Genomic DNA, 21377 nt, shown 5'->3' with positions numbered 1-21377 from the left:
ATTTATATCCATGGTGGAAAGATTTCTCTTGAATCTATGAAACAAGAAGGTCAGTACCTTCTTTCTCCCTCTGTCTTTTGCAAGTTGATGTGGACGTCTATAATGAGCTTCCAGTGTTTACCAGGGAACGCCACAATGAAACAGAATATTTCCTTCCAAAACTTGGGTGCACCTCTCTTGTGACTCATGCCCTAAGTTATCTCCAGAGCATTATTTCAACCCCAAGCCCTTACCTTTCAAGCGCATCTTCATTTTCTTCTATCTGGGTATTCAGTCTCCCATATGTCACATATGATAACATAGATTCCATAATTCTCCATTCTGGGAGAATGGCTCTAATTTGTACAAAACTATAATTTACTGTGAAATAAATGTCAGGCAACTAAATAGTCACCATTAATGGTGAGTGTCACTGTATGCCACCATCAACCCAGACAAAACTCAAGTCACAGCAGTGAGCCAAACCACAGCCTCAATTATAGGATGAGAGCTACAGTTTAAGCAGATGGCATCTGTGTTATGACACTTGACAAGCAGGGTGTGTTTAATTTGACCTCTTTGACCTCTCTTGCACTTGAGGGTGGTTATCAACAAGGGGCCAGGGGTTTTACCTGCTCAATATCCTGTAACGAGGTTTCTGTTTACGAGTCCTCAGTAACTGATGTCAAGACGGCTCTGAAATAACAAAAGTATATATCTCATTATCAACTTGGTCTTTTTAAGTGGTTTTAATCAAGATCATGTTTAAACCTGGCATTGTTTTTGATATCGTAAGGCCATACACTGAGAAAGAAATGCACCACCGTAATGAGTCCAGTGGCCAGATTTTAATAATTGTTCAAAATCTATCAACTGAGAACCTTCCTAGGCATTCTGCTTATTACCAGGAATACAGAGATTAAAACAAATAAAACCACAGAGCTCCTATCACGGAGGAGCTCAAAGGGTGCTATATTCAAGTCATTCAAGTATAATGTCATGCTGTAATGGAGATGTACAAAGGCTCTGGCCAACTCAAAGAAGAATTGGCAAATTTTACTTGAAGGGATCAGACGACGCCTCACCTTTAAACTGGGCTGAGGAGAAGAGCAATGCAGAACAATTTTAAAAGCATCTTGTTTGGAGTCACAGAACCTGAGTTTGGACCTCCTGCTTTGATACACACTAATTGTGTGATCTTGACATGGCTATTTGATCTTTCTAAGGCTGGCTTAGATAGCTCTCCAGGTTACTTTGAAAATTAACAGGGATTCCAAATGTGAGGAGCACGGGTACTCAAAGGTTGATAGACAACAAAGATAAAGCAAGAAATGAGGGACAACAAAGGCACCAGATGAGTCAGAGCACTGAGTATTGAGGAAGGTATGCATAGATTTCATACATCTTCAGTTAGTAATGGCTGCATAGAGGACAGGGTTGAGCAGGAATATCCTTCCAGAATGTGTAGCAGAAATTCTAGGATTGAATAGAGATGTCTGCCAAAGGCACTGTAATGCAAAAATCCCTAGTTGCAGATCCTAAAGTAGAGTAGGGCAACAACTCATGAATTAAGAATGACTGCAGACTGCCAATCTGAATTACAAAATATTCAAATTTAGATAAACTCATCCTTTTAAAAACACATGTTATTTTAAGAGTTCTGATCATTTTATTTGTTGAGTTACTTGCTCATTTGTTTGCTGTTGTTTCTTTTTTTTCCTCCCTCACTGTGCTGTTACATTCCAGTGCCTATCACAAGATTGCCTCAGAGTAAAAATGAATTTATTAAAGAATTTATTCAAAGAATGAATGAAAAAATATAGACGTTTACTTGGCTAAAATCTTTACATTGTAGAAATACTTAGAGTAGCTCGTTTCTTCAATATATAAGAAGAGGGATCTGTAATTGATATATGAACTACAATTTTGGAGTAAATGAACGCTTACAAAATCCTTAAGGAAAGCATATAACAATTTGATCCATCAATGTGTTCATTTTCCTAGACCTACCCCAGACCACAGGTATCAGACACTCCAGGGAATTGTATTTTAAAAGTTCCCAGGAGAGTCTGATAATGAGATTTGTGAAGCACTCCCTCAATAGTGCATTCTTAAGCTTTCTCAATGAAGAAAGCATTTGCAAATCAGCATTAACTGGGAATCATTGTCAAAATATTTACATTTGAGTTCTTCTCCCACAGCAACTGAATCAGTCTCCAGGAGTGGGGTCCAGGTGTGCACATTTGTACAAATTCCCCCAAGAGATTTCGGTTAGTGACCACTGTGCCAGTTTCAGCTCAGGCTCCATCTAGATTGTCCCGGTTTTGTAAACAATGAGGACTTAAGAAAGCCATACAGCACAAAAAAATGAAAAGGAGCGCCCAGAGGTAACTGCCCTCTGGAAACAGCAAAGCTGTGTGCTGTCTGGACGGGTGGGAGTTGGAGAACTGCTTCCCAATCATGGTAGCCACGCACACATCCATTGATCCAAGGCAACTTGAGCATCAGCCTCAGCAGAAGTACAGTTAGACCTTGCCCTAGGTAGACCGCATCGGCTGTATCCCATTTCTTTCCGAGCCCCTCCGTCTCAGTATGAGTGGTCTGTGTATGGCTGGTCTGTAAACTGGTGTCGGTTTAGGTGCCAGAAACCAGGATGTTGGAAGAACCAAAACAATGTCCTATGGAAAGCAGTTGGATAGGCATTTGGCTTTTGAGAGATCTAAAGGGTTGTCATGAGCAAGAAGCGTTTGGCATCTTCTTTATGGTATGAGGGAAAGAACTAGAGTCAATGGGCGAAAATTCCAGGAAAATGGATTTGGCTGAATATATGTTCTAAGTATAAGGACTATCAATCAATGGAATGAGTTTACCTCTGACACCAGCGAATCCCCATCACCGGAATCATTAAGCATGGAATGGAATTTGAGAACTTCATAAAAGTGACTCACATCCTTTTAGCTTTAATGCGCCTTCTGATGCTGACATTCTACACAGTCCATGATTTCCATAAAGAAAATGTTCTCCAATCCGATTCCACTGATGATTAGCCCCAGTTAAAGTAAATATATCCCATCCTGTAGGTTAACATTGTATTTGTATTTTGTGCTATCTTCATGGCCACCTTTGGCCTTTGTTTTTGGCTATCCACTGAGAGGACCCAGGTAAACCCTTCAAGCAACAAAGCATGTGTTTATTTTGTTGACAATGAATAATCACATTGCCATCTGCCCCATCTATCATTGCTGATCGTGATAAGTCCATTAACTCCGGCATTTTCCTTGGCACAGTGCAACAGTCGTTATCTGAAGAGCTTAGATTAATTGCCGTCTTGTCTAGTGAGGTTATTGTAATTGATGGTAATCATTTGCTTTGTTTTATAAAGCTGCGTGGATGTACGACACAGTCAGCAACTGCGTTTTTATAAAAATTATTCATGTCCTACATGGAGAACTCCTGAATGCCTTGTTGGGGGTTGGTGATTAATGAGCATATTCAGGGATTCAAATGTCTCAATGTTTTTAAGAAGGGAAAATTAACTGTTTTTAATAAGTAAGACCCTTAGCTTGCTAATCATGTCTAAGTGGTTAGATTAATGTCCAGTATAAAGTAGGGTGTTTATGAAAAGAAACAAATACATTAACCAGGCAGAAGATAATATTTGAAAAGAATCATGCCTGTAGATTAAGTTGCAGTAGTGAGGCCAGACAAGAAGAATCTTTCGTATTTGGGGGAAATTGGAAATATTCATTTTAAAAACCTCCCTTAAGTTCTTCTTTTCAAAGGACTAAGGAGAGGCACTGAGAACTACACCAGCCACTTCATGGGGTACCTGTGGCCTGAGCCCGCTGTTTATGTGATCCACTCTTCACATGACAGTTAGTTGTGCTTCTGCCATGTGCTAAGCTCCACATCCCAGCTCCTGCCCAGAGAAGCATCCACTATACAGGAAATAGACAGCCTGGCCACTGTTTCCATGCTTTGCAACTTTCATTCATTTACCCATTCAGTTAACAAACACTAGCTGAGTGCCTAACACATGCTGTGCAGTGAATAAAATAAGGAAAAGTCTGCCTGTCAGGTACTTTCAGGCCAATGAGGGTAGACAAATAATAGACATGATAAATGATATGGTAAGTTAGAATAGGATAACTGCTATGGGAAAAGAAATAGGTCAGAGTAGAGGGTATCAGAGGATGAGAAATGGAGGTAGTAAGTTACAAGTGTAAATGGGGTGGTTGGTTTTAATCTCAGTGAGAGGATGACACTTGTGGGGCTGTCATGGGGATGTCTAGGGGGAAGACATTGCCGGCATAAGCAACAGCAAGGACCATGGCTTTGAAGTGTGAAAGAGCTGTGAGCATTCTAGGAAAAGCAGGAGCAGCAAGAACACATCTGTAGCAATAGGGTGTGAGAGGTCAGAGGTGGCTGGGTCTAGGGCTGCTGCAAATCATGGACTTTGTATGGACTTGGCTTTTACCCTGAATGAAATCTAAAAAACAATGATATATATTCTCCCAGTTAATCAGTAAACCCTAGATCAGTGAGGTTGTCCTTAGTATTGTCTTCTTCTTACCTGGGGAAACTGAGGCCCAAGACCATCCAGACAATAAATATTTGAGGTTGGACTTATCTCAGGTCTTCAGATTCACAACTTTGCTTAACATAGGCCAAGGTCTATCCACAAACCCCTTAATAATGACTGTTCACCTATGCTGGGCCCTAGCCCAGTGGGGAAATAAAGACCTGTAGATCTTGGAGCCTGCCTTTAAGGAGTCAACAATCTAGCAGAGGATCCTGTCAGCCCAGACTGGTAACTCCCTATAGTCACAGAGTAGGCTGTGCTTTTTAATACTTTTCCATACATGTTTTACGCACTTGGTATATACATGTTTTACACACTTGGTTGAACAAAGAGATTGAATGAGTAAGGGGAGATAGTTTTGAAAGACTGTAGCTTTTAGAGTGCCTAAATTATGTCCAGTATATCAGTAATTAAATTATGTTGTCATAATGGCAAACCTAATCAAGTTAATGTCGATATTAACAGAAGTCCTAGGCATGTTATGTTAAATTATTTACAAATACAGTTAAGCAAATTCTTCAAGGTAGCTGGGAGGAGCAATGCAACAATGGATAGCTAGTGAACTAGAAAAATTCATTTAGATTCCTCATTTCCTGGAATGACTCCAAGGGTCAGACCAGGGACCTGGTCTTTGCCAACGCTAAGAGCCAAAGTTCCGGATTCTGGGAGCCGGTCCTCCCCAGAGTGAGCAAACTGGCCTTCCAGAAGCAAAGCAAACAAGTCAGAAGCCCAGATGGTGGTAGGGCAGATTATGACGATACCAGTGAGCAGGTGATGACTCTGACCTAAGGACAGGAAGTGTTCCCTTTGGACAATTTTATAATTACTTCTGGAGAAGGACTGCCGATCAAGTCAGCAGCTTCGTGCATTGCCAGTTTTAGATGGACACCGTGGGGCAGCCGAAGAGAGAAGACAGCTTGCTGAGGTCAGCGCATCATCCCGCTGACTTCATCCTAACCTGCATGGTAGTGCTGACCTGGTCCCACCAGGATGGCGTTATGACCAGCGCCATCCTCCTCCACTTGACTCTGACCTGCTCCTAGTGCTCACCCAAAGCAGGGAGGGAGGTGTTATGTTACCGACAGAATTAAAGACAGGCATTAACTGGAACTTGATCAAGGCTCATCCTAGAACCTAACTGTTACCATGGAGACCATCACTGTTACAGCTTTACAGGTGTTGAATGGGTCTTCCTTTATTTAGTAACCAATGACACTGCAGTTAGGCACGGCTTCTAACACTTCTGTGAGCTAGCTGTACTTTATTTTTAATCCATTTCCAAAGCCACTGGAACAAAATCAAATTGGAAAAGAAGGTGTGAAGTAAGAATAATCCACTCACTATTACTCTGGCCAATGTCAGCAGTTCATTAAAATTTGTAGAGGTTCCTCCAAAGACCACATCTCCCACTTCAAGAAATAGACCTGCAATTGGAAAAAACAAGGCTGCTTGAAGCCTCCATCTGAAGTGTCAGTGTCAGAGGCCCTATTGAGGTCATCTCTTCCAACCCACTTACTGTACAAGAGGAAAAATCAGACTCCAGAAAAGGCAAGAGACCTGCCCAAAGTCACTGAGATTCAGTGGCAGAATTAGGACCAGAACCCAACTTTCCCGACTTTTAGTTTGGAATTTTTAATTTTTCAAATAAAAATTTTAAATTATATCAAATTCCAAGATTCAGAAGGCCGTTTTAGGTCACCTGTTCTAGTTGCCTGGTAAAACAGGTGTAGCCAAATATTCAGATTTCCTGCCTTTGTGGGCAGAGCACCATCACAAGGGTGTTTATATAGCCTCAAAAAACTAAAAGACATTGACATAGTATTTTATACACATGGGCACTGATGAGCGTCCATGGGGAAGTGGACTTAGAAGTCACCAAAGTGCCCCCAATCAAAGATATCACCAATGAAAGAACCATAATAGTGCCTGATTGCAACAAATATGGAAATTAACAATTGGAAGACTAAGGTAGAAAGTAAAATGCCTTAAAGATCCTTTATTTGCTCTCAATATGAAAAGGCAAAATCATACTATTGTATTAAGGATCTAATATTATAAGCTCCTTTTCTATAGTTTGACTCCTCCCCCCCTCACTCTCCCCAATAATCATCTAGAACCGCTCAGTAATATTAAATATAAGTAATCTAGATAATAATATCACAAAATTAAGTCATTAGATGTCTAGCCGCTCCATGGATGTGCTGCTGTACAATTCAAAATAAAGCCATTTAAAACACCCAGATTCATTTGCTCTGACATATCGATAAACTTCTGCTGAAACAAAGCTAATCATCTCAATGGTGCCGGCTTAATTGCTCGCCAGTTGACGGATAATAAACAGACCTGAGGATTAAAATATGAACTAATTACTGTACTCAATTCCATTTACTTGATTTCATGTTCCATTAATTTTTTTGCATCATTTCTAGTGGAAGCCTGAGATTTATGATCGCCCCAAATGAATTATGCCACTTAGTTGCCTGTGGCATGCTCGTGTTCAGAATTCGTCGGAAAGGGCAGAATTCTGGGCAGTAAATATTTAGCTGAAGCAGCCTAGGATATAGTAAGTGAAGGTAATTATCCGTTCCCAAATACCAGCCAGAGTTGGCCTCTATAAATCTATGCCCATTTCAGCACTTAAAGGGCAACTCTAGGACGGCTCTCATGGTTATTCATTGGATCAGCTTCTTAGAGGCAATCTCCAAGAGCAGTAGTTGGGTTGGCCTGGAAGAGGGCTGCAGGGAAATAGAGACAAGCACATCACAGGGATCGGATATCGGCCTAAGAGTCAACCACTCGGCCACTGGACAGGGATCAGCATTTCGACTTAGAAGATCTGACTTCAAGACCCGGTTCTGTCTCTTGCTGGCTGTGTGATCTCAGTAAGACCAATGTGATCTCAGGGAGGGCAGAATTGGATAAGCCCTCCTAACGCTTTGAAACTGACATGGGACTAATAACGCCAATTTATGTATGTGATAGGGTGATTGTGCAAAGAAAATGCTCCTGTGATTGGGCTTTTTTGAGCTATAAAGTGCTGGACAAGTCCGTTACTAGTCAGTCTAAACCTTGGAGTTCACCTAGTCCAAAGTCGGCTCATACATGTAAAGATAATCACAGTATACTAATACGATTACTACCATCAGTTCTCATTTATTGAGCATGTGCTATGTCTCAGGCATTGTGATCAGTGCCTCACACCCAATATTCATAGAAATCTTATGAGCTAAAACTAATTAGTACCATTTTACATGTGAGGAAAAGGAACTTGGAGAAGCTAAAGAATAAGCCGTTAGTCACATGGTTGGTATGGGGAAGAGCTAGGATTTGCACCCAGGTCTCTGACTCCAGCTAAGTGCTGAGTGACCTTAGATAAGTCACCTGACCTCTCTGGTTCTGCCTCTAAGCATCTGCTTAGAATGGGTAAGTCCATTCCCTCCCAGTTCTGCACGAACCTAATGAATGTGACCGATGGCAGTGTGTGCCTGCTGAGGCCTGCAGCTTCACGGACCTTTTCCTCTCAGAAGGAAGTTACATACCCAGCTGCTTTTTCTGTTACTTCTTTGAAGTGTAATAAGCAAGGTATGGTATATCTGTACATTCGCTTGCGTATGAACACCTCTGTTTCCCTCTGCAAAGCATGAGGAACCATTTACCTTAGCTCAGAGGTAACTTGGGTGAATACATTTCTTGCTCTGGGTCTATTTGCTGAGCTAGAAATTTTTGGATTGAGCCTTGAAAAATGAATCCTGCAGGAGCTATTTGGCAAAATGAGCTGAGCCGGGAGGTTTTAAATCACACTGCCAGCCGGGAAAAGAGGGCAGGCCCAGAGATCACCAGATCTCTGTGTCAAGACTCAATGCCCTGCACCAGTTTCTTTTTCAGATCAAATAATTGTGTCTGCTTCAGGAAAGACCCGTGATGGACCCAAATGGCGCCCCTAGACAACTGCTGTTTCTGTGAGGTCCTCTGTGGGGATCACGAATTTCCTGCCTATTGCACCTGCCCCGCTAGGGCTGATAGGTCCCCCTGCCCAGGTGAGGAGCTGGGACCCACCAGCAAGAGCAGTGGTTAATTGCAGAGGTTAAGATAGCTCGTTACTTATTCCTATATTTGCATCCTGGCTCCATCACTTATCGGCTGTGTCCTTGAGCAAGTTACTCTACCTGCTTGTGTCTCCGTTTCCTCATTAATAGTGTAAAGCGCCCTGTCTTCTTGGTTGGCTAGCCTTCTCAATAAACGCCTTATATGATTCAACTCTGCCTTCATTTATTGGACACAGAGACAGGGAGCCCGAGCCCAACCAGGCGTTTCCCGGTAACAATAGGATGAGACTAACAGGGATGCCCATGCTATCAGGCCATTTTCCTCAGCTTTATTGAGAAAAAGTTTCTATATAGTAAAATTCAGCAATTTTAACTGTTTTCATAAATATATAATCAGGTAACCACCTCTAGAACCATGACCTAGGACACTTTCATCACCCTTAAAAGTACCCCTGTGTCCCTCAGCAGTCAGTGCCCGCAACCTGACCCCTGGCAACCACCGACCTGCTATCACTATAGTTTTGCTTTTTCTTGAATTTCAATCAATGGACTCCTACAGTATGTAGTCTTTTTTTTTTTTACTTTATCTAATAAATTATCACACATTATAACTTTTCTCCTTTGGCATATGGTTCTCTGAATGTATAACACATGTACAGATTTGCATAAGTATCATAGCGATCAGGATACAGAATGGTTCCCCGCCTGGGCTGTTTTGAGGGTTAAGAGGACCAATACATGTAAAGTGCTCAGAACATGGCAGCTCTCCCGGTAGCAGCGTGCATCTTCCAACTCCCTCTTCCAGGGTCAGCATTGCAGTCCTCCATCCACAGCAAACAAGAATCCAGAGTGGTGTCTATGCAAGGGGTGACATTCTTATACATCCCACTAACCACTGTGAGTTGATTCCAAATATCTTTACTCTACAAAGATGAGCCTGGGGCCCTATTCTGGTGGCCACTTTCTTATTATTGTCAATACTCCCTGGAGTAGGGCTGCCTAGAGGAAGTGTCCTTTTTGTTTGCAAAAGGCACCATCCCCTGGTCAGAGTGTTTGTCCTCCTCAGAATGGCACCTTTTTTAATTACAGAAGCACTGACACCGCCTAAAACTGCGGAGAAATCCATCAGCTTGAGCACATACAAGGAAGTTCACTCCCCTTCCTGGCCTCCGGGGAGCACCCTCCAGTCCCCAGATAACAGCTCCTTGCAAAGTGCACCAGCAAGTAGAGCATTTCCTCATTCCCCGTGAGTCTGGGCAAAGCCTTGAGCTGTCTGAATAGGATGCTCACATGCTCCAGTTTCCCTGGGACAATCCAGGTTGGACCTATTGGTCCAGATGTTATTGAAAGGGCACCTCCTTTTACTCTCAAAAGTGCCCTCATTGGCACAGTGAATCATATGGTCATACTAGGTCAGTGATGGCGAACCTTTTGAGCTCGGCATGTCAGCATTTTGAAAAACCCTAACTTAACTCTGGTGCCGTGTCACATATAGAAATTTTTAATATTTGCAACAATAGTAAAACAAAGATGTATATTTTTGATATTTATTTTATATATTTAAATGCCATTTAACAGAGAAAAATCAACCAAAAAATGAGTTTGTGTATCACTGTACTAGGTCCAGATGACCTTAAGCAAACAATGTAAGCTCTCTGGATCTCCTTCCCCTCATCCAGGAAAAAAAAAAAAATGAAAGGATTGGAGTAGCTCAGTTAGGGCCCTTTTAGCACCAAGAGGCCCATGAAAGTAAAATATTTTCTGCATAATTTTATCATCACAGATGAACATTGGTTGGGGGTCACTGTGCTATATCAGAAGAGTCAAAAACATTTATCTGCAAGGAAATCTTTTTTGTTATATTGAAGAGGTGCCCCAATAATGAAGTATCTATATATATAAAAGCCTAAGCCAGTGGTCGGCAAACCGCGGCTCGCGAGCCACATGCGGCTCTTTGGCCCCTTGAGTGTGGCTCTTCCTAAGCCTTAGGAGTACCCTAATTAAGTTAATAACAATGTACCTACCTATATAGTTTAAGTTTAAAAAATTTGGCTCTCAAAAGAAATTTCAATCGTTGTACTGTTATATTTGGCTCTGTTGACTAATGAGTTTGCCCACCACTGGCCTAAGTGACCGATTGGTAGCTATGATACGCACTGACCAGCAGGGGGCAGATGTTCAATGTAGGAGTGGAAGCCACAGGCATGGAATCATGGAACAGATTGATGAATCTCAAAGGGAAGAGGGGAGGGGAGAGAGCAGGAAGAGATTAACCAAAGATCTTATATGCATACCAGAGGCCTGGTGCACAGATTCATGCACCAGTGGGGTTCTTTGGCCTGGCCTGCAGGGATCAGGGTGAAACCAGCTCTTCAACATTCCCCGAGGGGTCCCAGATTGCAAGAGGGCGAAGGCCAGGCCGAGGGACCCCACCAGTGCATGAATTCATGCACTGGGCCTCTAGTATACTTATAGCCACCATCCTACCTCCTCTAGGATAAAAGCTTGGGAAAGTACGTCCTTTGATGTGGTGCCACAAATTAAAGCTCAGATTGCTCTGCTCACTTTGGGTAGACGACTCTGGCTTGTTATGCTTAAAATATTACACTTCCTGCTCATGCCCCGCCACCACCAGCACACTACAGGCACACACACAGGCGTGCATCCTATCTCCATCCCTCCTTCAGCTACTTCCCAGGTAAAATGCTCCTGTGGTTAGTTAGGTGTTATACTAGAAACTCTGGTTCCCCTCGAACCATTTTGCTTTGTATATTTTAATTACAATGTGAGTGATTTCTATACACTCAGCACCCCTAGGAAGAAACCCCAGGAATTATCATCATTATCCACCTAGGCTTTGTTTCAGTTCTGGTCTTCAGAGAGCCAGAATGGCAAGATGAATCTGTCACCTTAAACTCCTCCGTAAATCCCTCTTGGTGTGTGGGCATTTAGCCTCCTTTGCCATCAAACAAAAGGGAGAGTGTTTTGGCTCCAAAAACCAGTTGCAGGCTTTGCTTTGAAAACCTTGGGGGCATTCACTCAGTCCCACCAAGCCCTAGTGCTGCTTCTGGAGTATTCATTTAGCTTGATTTGCATTATTTTAATTTTCTTAGGGGTGTTTTTACTAGCTGGAGGGTGATTTTCCCTTTAATTAAAGAGCAAGTTGATTCCAAAGCGCGCAGAATGAAACAAGCCCCTTTTATCCCCTGTCTAGCTTGTCACCCCCTCCTGCTGGCCTCTCTCTTCTGAGTGCCTGTCAGATTTTCACCACACCTGTCTTGTCAAACCGGAGATGAGATGGAATGACAGCAAAGCATGGCCTGTCTTTCAGTGGAATCAACCAGCCCTTGGTTTTAATTCATTTAATTTCCTGGAGCATATGACAACTGGGGGGTGGATCGGGGAGTGTTATCTCTATCTCTCCGACAGAAAAGCTGTATTCAGTGAGTACTATTCAACAAAAATTCATGGAATTAAGCCAAGAATCATGGAGCTGAGGGCTGCTCAGATAAACAGACCCAGCCATGGTCTTCAAGGAGCTCGAGTTCCCCAGGGCATCTTAGGTATATTGGTTTGGGGTGCAAATAACAGAAACTCATTCAAGCTAGGTTAAGCTACAAGGGGAATTTACTGCAAGGCCTCTGGGATATGTTACAGGACTCATGGGAGACTGGGCCAGCAAAGGGGCCAGAAGCCAGAACTGAAACAAGGTCACGACCCCAGGAAGTAGTTCTGCTCCATTTCCTGTCTCTACAAGGCTGCTTTATTCTCACTCACTCCATAAGCTGACCTTCTGACTCTCTGTGCACATGGAGGGCATAAGTAGCCCCCTCTTAGGCTCTCCAGTTTGTGTCCATTTGGATCAAGATCATTCTGGACTGAGTGGCTGGCTGGCTCTTTATCCCATTCCAAATTCTCCAAAAAGGAGATTTGATTTTTTTCCAACCAAGATCTGATGTCCTCTCTGACCCAATCAACTATGCATATGGCTTGGGTTGTAGAGAGAAACAGGTCTTAGGGGACCTGTTCCTATGGTGAAGAGAGCAGTCATAGGGAGAAGGCAAGGCATTATCTCGTGAACACCCCAAAAAATGTCTGCCATGTTGGGGAAGATAGATAGTTCTTTTCTGGTTAGCCTGAAAAATCTACAAGCTTCAGTGCTGTTGGTACATTTGGCTCAATGCTGCAGAAGGCTTTCTGACATGAGCAGGATCTTGAAAGAAAAATATGAACATAATGGAAATAGGATGAGAGCATCCAAGACAAATAGAAATATCACTTGTTAATAGAAAGAATAACTAGTCAATCCATAATGTGCACTCAAAGTATTTAGCATCTTGTGATTGTCACAACAACCTTATTCATCGCGGGGACATCAGTGGCACATCTCAATCTTGGCATTCATCTTCCTGGCTTCTGGCACTGCGCACCCCCTCCTTTCTGCCAATGCATAAACCACAGGGTGGGCTCAGATAACTCGCTTAGGGGTTGGCACCAAGAAAATGCATTCAAATGCCAGCAGTGCCACTTGTTGTGTGCTCTCTAACAAATGAGAAAAATGGTGATAACAATATCAACCTCAGAGGGCTGTTGTTTGGATACAATGAGAGAGTATGAGGTTGAGAATTTTAGCACCATGTCTGGCAAAAAGGATGTCAAGAATGTTTGCTTCCGGCCCCTTTCCTCTCCATCTGTTTTCTCCTCCAGTCACAGGCTAATAAGATGACGGACACACATAAAAAATGTGAACCTGGAGGTAGATGTGATCTAACATTGGAATAGAATAGTTAGAAAAAGACTCCTGCAAAAAAGGGGAACATTCCTAACATCATCATTGGGCCTTTAGAGACGTCCCCACCTCTTGTCTCACTGTCAATTTCTAGATCTCAGAGCAAAGAAAAAGAATTGTTTCTGTTGTTCATGATCACTCATTGACTAGGCGCCATTGTTGCTTTCTCAGTATTAAACCTGTTGGTGTGAGCCATCCTGTGCGGCCAATCCCGCCGGCTCCCTCGTGTCAGCCAGAGAGCATCTCCTGTGAGCACAGGTGGTCAGTCTAGGTCCTAGGACCCCCTTTCCAAGGTACTGCAACACCCCAAAGACTTATTCTGTCCTTGTGTTGACTTAAGTTTTTCAGAATCTCAGATGTAGGACACTCTCCAAAAACCTTTTGAATATCAAAGTCTGGGATAGTCCCACTGGAGTAGTTCTCATTATTAATGTTTTGAAAATGCCAACAGGTTAGAAACACACAGCTTTCTGGGGCAGAGGCTGAGCTTGATCAACATTGCAGGTTATATTATTTAATTTTGGTGCTCGTTTTAATGATAAGTAAAGTTCAGTAACAGTGGACCTTTAATATTGAAGATGCATTTTTTTCCATACTGGCATGTATCCAATGTCTTTTTTAAAAGGAAAAGGAATGTTTGCTTGAGATAAGAGCTGGGGATCAGGGTTAAATTTATAAAACCACCATTTCCTTAGGTATAGTGTGATTTGCTTCATTGCAAACACACATTAATCCCTTTAACCTTGCTTAAGTCCCTGTTGGTTTTCTGGCCAGATTTACAAAACATTTCTACTAGGAAATAATGACCAACGAGTTCAGAAAGAGAATCTGACTCAGGAGAATATATCCTCCCATCAGAAGGCTTGACAAAGTCTACCCAGTGTGTCTAATAACAGAAGAATGACTAATCCAAAATAGTGAATAATCTCCCAACTCTGTTTAATGAATTCTGTTTATTCTTCATAGATACAGAGTTGAGTTTCTGCTGTGCAGATTGCTTTGCCAGCTTTTAGGTTCAAATATGAGTAATGCACAGTCTCTGTCCTCAGGGAGCTTCTATTGCAGGAGGGAGATGCAGTCTCTGCACTAATGCTGCTGGCATGGGATTATGAGCGCACCCAGACCACATGGACTTAACTCTTGGCTCTACTACTGGCACTAGCCTTGGGCAAATTATTGACCCATCTCTGCCTCAGTTTCCTCATCCATAAAATGGAAATAATAATGGTACCAACTTATGGCTCACTGATACATCTCCTGTCCTGATTCTTTGGCCACTTGAGAGGGATGTCTAGTCAAGATTTATTTCTCCTTAAAGGTGTTTTCTGAAAAGAAATATCACCTCAGTATCCACATATTTGGAGAAGACAGACATTTATGAGACTTAGCAGAAATGATATGATACAGAACAACACATGCCAACTGCAGTTCTCCATTCTCCTTTCTGGTCTGTAGAGGCATCCTTCTCTACCATCGCTGCATGGTGACTGACAGGTCAGGTTTGTCTGTCCCACTGGAATGCCCCCAGAGAAGCCTGCAGGGGGCTGGAGAGTTGGTGGGTAAGCAAGAGGTGGACCAACGTGTTGACTCTAAAGGAAGCGCTAGAAATCCTGAATTATATTTATTTTAGAAATACCAGAAACTTCCACTCACAATGTCAGTTTCTCCTCCAAATAGTTTTCTCATGCATAGGCTGGTGGGGGCATGAGGCAGATGCCGCTTCAGTCCCCAGCAAATGAAGACAGAGCATGAGAATTCACTCTTGCCTGAACTGTAGGTGGCGGTGCCTGAAGCAAGGAAAGAGGGTTGATTGCTTGGTAAACTTGGCAGTGATAACTGTCAATCAGAAAAAGGGGGTGGAAAGCAGCAGTAAGGAGGTGGAAACCAGAGTCACACACAGTTGCCTATTGGCTTGTCATGCAGGCCTAGTTAGGTAAAAAAAAAAAAAAAATGCCTAAGTCATGATTACACACCAGGGACTTCCCTCTACTCAGGATGTTGACATTCTTATTGATGGGGCACCTACTTACTCACTGGGTCTGGTGTGTGTGTGTGTGTGTGTGTGTGTGTGTGTGTGTGTGTGTGTGTGTCAAGTTAAACTTAATGCAGAAAAAGAGAGCAGGTTAAGCAACTTGAAGGTACCAGCAGTGAGAGCATGCTGCTATTTTTAACAAGAAGGTCAAGGTAGACATCACTGAAAAGATGGCATTTGAGCAAAACGGAAAGAGGGTGAGGGAGCTGGCCCTGAAGGGAGGTGGAAGAAGAGAATTTCCCCAGAAGGAGCAGCCAGTGCCAAGGCCTGAGTAGGAAGTTTGCATTTGAGGTCGGCAGTGGGGTGGATCAGAAGGGGCGTGAGGCAGAGGCAGGGTGGGGAAGGGCAGATCTTGCTGGTTTGCAGGGCCAGAATGAGGACATTGGCTTTCTGGCTGGAGGAGGAGTCACTGGGAGGGAGGGACATGGTGTGATGATGACAAGCTTATTCCCGCATTAGAAGCTGTTCTCCCTTCCCCTTGGCCCTTTCACGTCTGACTCCTTGTTACTCAGATCTTCGCTGACAGTGTCCCTAACCACCCAGTCATTCACAATCACATCACCCTGTTTTAATTCTCTGCTCAGCATTTATCACTCACTGATCATTTTTCTTATTTATCCATTAACTAGAATATGGTCTATGCCTTTTCATTAAAAAGCAACTCCACTAATTCCTCTTCTCTTGGGTGTGAGCAGGACTTGGTGACTTGCTTCCAAAGAATAGAGGATGGAAAAGGGAAATGGTAACTCTCGAGAGGAGAAACCTGAACCAAGTGGTCAAGGTTAATATCACCAGGGGTATCATGTGGGTATTAATTAGGTACCCAAATATGATATAATGAGAGGGTCACTTTACCTTTGTAATATGCATCCAAAAATCCATAGTCCTACCATTATGAGAATACCATACAAACCCAAATTGAGGGACATTGTACAAAATGTCTGAGAAGCGCCCTTCAAAGATGTTAAGATTAAAACACACACACACACACACACACACACACACACACACACACACACACACACAAAACCCACAACAACAACAACAAGGAAATAGACAATAGAGAAGATCAATGAAACTAAGAGCTAGTTCTTTGAAAATATAAATGAAATTGGTTAGGACATTAGTTACTACTAAAAATTGAAAAGTGGCTTGCAGTTTCTCAGAATTTTCTATTGAGGAAAAAAAAAATGATCAGGAAAGACTGAAGAGCTACCACAGATTAGAGGAGACTGAGGAGAGAACAATTAAATGAATATGGGATCCTGCCTGGGACAGAGAAAGGTCCACAGCAGAAAAATGGATAGAATCTCAGTATAGTCTCTCATTTAGTTAACAGTGTTGTGTTAATGATAAATGTTCAGTGTTGACAAAAGTACCACAGTTTATAAGATGTTTGCACTAAATGAAGATAGATTAAAAGTCTAAACACCCTGTACTATCTTTCCAATGCTTCTGAAATTATTACAAAATTTAAAAAAAATTTTAACGCAAACTCTGCAATATCAGGGACATTGTCTTCTTTTTCACTGCTGTGCCTCCTTAGAATGGTAATAGGAGCTCAATAAACATTATTCGATAAGTAAATAAGATAGACACGTTGTCAACTCAATAAAGACAGCTTGAAAATAAATGTAACAAATACAATGTTTGCCAAGTGCAAACTACTTTGCAAGTAGCCCTTTACAAATATAAGGGAATATCATTATCATCTCATTTTGACTTTTAAAATGAGGAAAGACTGCCCACTTCCTGGGGCATAGCTGCAAAAAGTAACAGCTTAGAAACCACGGTATGCGATCAGGCCATTCCTGAGCAGCACCTGCCGCCAACCACGTTCGTGACGATTTTCCAACTCAAAGGCTGTGAGACAAGAGAAACTTCATTTAAAAGTTTTAAAAAAATCATTATCATTGTGACATCTCATTAATTTGGGTTCATTAAAATCGTGTAGGATACTCCTCCTCCTCCACAGCTGATTATTACTCTGAAAACACTTGCCAAAGACAAGGGGAAGACCTGTCCTTCTGGAGAATTGAAAGTGAAAGCAGGAGATGATGTGCCCTCCCCTCCCTTACCTCCCCTTCTCCCCGATGCCAGCTGCTCTGTGAGAGGGGTCCTTTGCAGGCTCTGTTGGAAGATCTTCCATTTGGAATGAGTCTCAGCTTCTAGAAATAAAAGCCCCCCTCCCCCTAAAGAGTGTGGGGGCACCAGAGAGAAGGGTGAAGAGGCCTCGCCAATGGCTGAAGAGGGGATGACATTGAGATAAGGCTGCAATTGATACCTATCCACCCATCTACCACCCATATATTCAACAAGACCCGGGTTCGAATCGCACCAAATGGTTTCATAAATATGGCCGATTCGTTTCCTCTTTCTGGGCCTCTCATCTGTCAAACGAGGGCAGTTCTCTGGAAAATCACTAAGTCTTTTTCTGGCTCGTTCCTGGTACATACTAAATATTTCTCAGTTCTCTGTGCTATGCTTGTCATCGTAAGGGAACAGAATATATGTAGGATATGCTCCGTGCTTTCCAAGAGCTAGCAGTATAGTTAGGAAAAACATAGGCATACATTGGAAAGCTAAGTAACACTACCAGGCACCAGATGTTTGTTTACATGTAAACAAATAAGTCTTTAGGGTTATTTCCAGAGGAGGCCAGAGTGTTTTGGAGAGGTCTAGGACAGCCTCTTCCATAAAGTGGACTTGTGCTGGACCTTAAAGGATGCATCGGGTTTATATGAACAGAAACCAAAAGAGGAGCTTGCCAGCCACTCTCTGCAAACAACACGTTCCTTTGTATCTTTGGGCCTTTGCATAGCAGTTCACTCGAATCCCCTTGGCCTGCTTGTCTGCCTATCCAATCCTGCTTCTCCTTTAAGATGCATTTCAGATGCCACCTCATCTCTGCAGACTCCTCTGTGCCCCCTGTCCCACCAGCATCACCACTTCCACTCCCACACAGGGTTAAAGGCGCTTTCGGGGGCTCCCACAGAAGGTGCCATTGTGTCCTTCCTGCACATCATGTTTTTTTTATACTCATCCCAGAATTGTTTTAAGATCCCTGTCTTTTTTTATCTCTCTTCAGTAAAGGACATAGTGCCCAGCAAAAGGTAGGCACGCTATAAATAATGAATTAGTGAAAAAACAAACCAATGAATGAATGAACAGGTACATGAAGAAAGACTGTAGAAGCAAACTCTGAACCAGATACAGCTAGCTGACCATCAGCATCTTCCTTCAACTCAAACCTAAGGGACAGGCATGCAGAATGAATAGAGAGAAACAATAGAGACAGTGCAAGAGAGAAAGGATCCCTCCCGATGAGCAAACATATCCTCTTTGATGCTAGGGAAGGAGAGAGAAAACAAAAGTCATTCTTCATCCCAGCGAGCGCCTACTGGGTACCTCCCACGAGTGTACTCCCACTTGCATGGACACACCCAGAAGGGCTGCGCTTCTGGCCTTGCGTGGGGGGCTCCTAAGAAAGCACTCCCCCACCTTGTTGATGTGCTGCACAGCAGTGCACATGTCCCTCCCTGAAAAAGCATGGCTCATGCTGATGAAACCTTGACATTTGGTGAAGCTCAGAAGGGGGAAGATGTGCATTCAATTCATGCATTTCCCAGAACAAAGGGAAACCTAATAAACTAGACTGATTGACTGGTGCTTTCTCGTGAGTTGTTCCAAGACTCTTTTCAAAGGGGCTCTGGCCTGCGCATGAATCCTTAGCCTGTCTGGGTGGGAACACAGAGGAGCACATCGCTGGCCACATGCATCCTGCCCCTTGCAGAAGCCACTGTGATCTCCACATGGAGCAGAGCTCTTGGAGTCCAGGAAACCTGGAATCAAGTTCCATTCCTGTCTCTTACTTACTGTGTGGCCTTCCTAACTGTGTGAAGTGAAGGACTTCATCTGTTTGAGCCTCAGCCTGACCATCTATAAATGGGATATAAGCTCTTCCTTGTAGGGTTGTCAGGAGGATCCGAGATGATGACTAAAACTGTTCCCCCCAGTGCTGGCTCCTGGTAGACACTCAACAGTGGAAATGGTTATAGTTATTACCAGCTATTCCTATGCCGTTTATCTTCAAATAATACTTACTGGGTGACCAGTAGGCTTATACCTGTGTGCCAGGCACTGAAGAGGCACAGAGATGTTTAACAGGAATTTCATGGAGGAGATGGAATTCTCTCTGGGTCTTCAGAGATAGGCATATTTACTTTGATTCTCAAATGAAGAAGGGACAGCATGGGGCAAAAGTAGTTTTACATCTGTTCATATGGAAAATAGTGCAATAATTAATAAATAGTAATACAAGAATAAACTCTGTGCTTCACATATTTACAACTATAACCCTCCTCTAGCCCCACCCATATTCTCCCTGACATTGTCTTTTCAATGGCAAGCCTTCATTCTTGGAGAGAGCAGGTGATTGTTTGTCTGCATTACACAGACGTCATAATAATATTCTGGGGAAACAAAAGGAAGGGAAAAATTCACCCACAATCCTTGACCCCAACACTTCAAACCTGTCTTGATTTCCCAGGTTCAGGGTGAGTGAAATTTCATTAGGCAAAGACAGAATTGGGGAATGGCGCTTAATCCAGACGCAATGGGGCTTTTGTATCTCATCCAAACAGTGGGGATTTTAGTCTATCTTGTTGTCAATAGCCATTGTTGACAGAGAAAACTTCATTCCCTGTGTTCACGTTATTTAAAAGTGCATCTGGAAACAGCCTAAGCGCCCATCAACAGATGAATGGATTAGAAATCTGTGGTACATCTACACAATGGAATACTATGCTGCTATACAAGAGAAGGAATTCTTACCATTTGCAGCAGCATGGATGGAACTGGAGAGCATTATGCTAAGTGAAATAAGCCAGTCAATGAAAGAAAAATACCACATGATCTCACTCATTTACAGATAATTAAGAGCATTATAAACTGATGAACAAAAATAGATACAGAGGCAGAGCAACATCGAACAGACTGTGAAACTGCAGCGGGAAGTCCGGAGAGGGTTGCGGGGGGTGGGGGGGCAGTGTAAGAGATTAACCCAAGGACTTGTATGCATGCATGTAAGCATAACCAATGGACACAAGACACTAGGGGGTAGGGGAGGCCAGGGGAAGGTCAAGAGGAGAAAAAAAAAGGATTAATATGTAATACTCTTTGTAATACTTTAAGCAATAAAAAAATTAAAATTAAATTAAATTAAATTAAAAAAATAAAAGTGCATACCTCACCTAGACCCTCCTGATCATATACTATAGGGTGTCCCCCAAAAATTGTATACACACATTTTGAATAATTATAAAGGCAATGTTTGTTCAAATCCATTTCATTTTCAGAATCGAGCTATCAGCTGTTAAAGTGTGTATACATTTTTTTTTTTGGTGGGGAGGGGGGGGACACCCTGTATATGGGAAACAGTTTCCTAAAGTAGAAAGTAAGTAGGCAGGGACAGATAATCTCAACACATCCCCCACCCTAGGGGTGTCGTTTATTATGGCAATATTCTTTCATCGCGTATCAATTACAGAATGCATGAGAGTGGGTGTGCCTGCCACGCAGCTAGGACAACAGTATAAACTGCACTTATTGGAAGCTCTTTCTTGCATTTAGAGCAGCTGTTTATGCAACCTCTCCTCCTTTCACATTCTACCCACCAAAACCTCATTCCTCTCCAGCCCCCTTCAAATTCTAAACTCCAGGCCACTTCATGCTCCTCGGAACTATTCACCAGGCCTGTCCATCTCAGTGCTTGTGCCCCAGGCCCACGCAGCCCTGGGGCACTGTTGGGAGCCAGGATTAGGGCAGGGGTGCCCAGGGCAATGCCGTCACCCTATGGGCACCCAGTAAACACTGGCTGGCTGGCTGCAGTGGTTCCCAGCTAACAAATGCCAGGTTTTTTATCGGTACTTAGAAATGTGAAGACAGATG

At 42.8% G+C, this 21377-nt stretch overlaps 1 protein-coding gene across 2 annotated transcripts in view; it reads left to right on the top strand.

Moving 5' to 3' along the window:
- Positions 1–21377, top strand: part of CA10 (carbonic anhydrase 10) — a 406232-nt gene that overhangs the window by 282425 nt on the left and 102430 nt on the right. The gene's annotated exons all lie outside the window — the stretch shown is intronic.

Source organism: Myotis daubentonii, chromosome 16, assembly GCF_963259705.1.
Source record: "Myotis daubentonii chromosome 16, mMyoDau2.1, whole genome shotgun sequence".
NCBI classification, from domain to species: Eukaryota; Metazoa; Chordata; class Mammalia; order Chiroptera; family Vespertilionidae; genus Myotis; species Myotis daubentonii.
The sequence above is the reverse complement of the archived record's forward strand: the minus strand, read 5'-3'. Positions and strand labels throughout refer to the sequence as shown.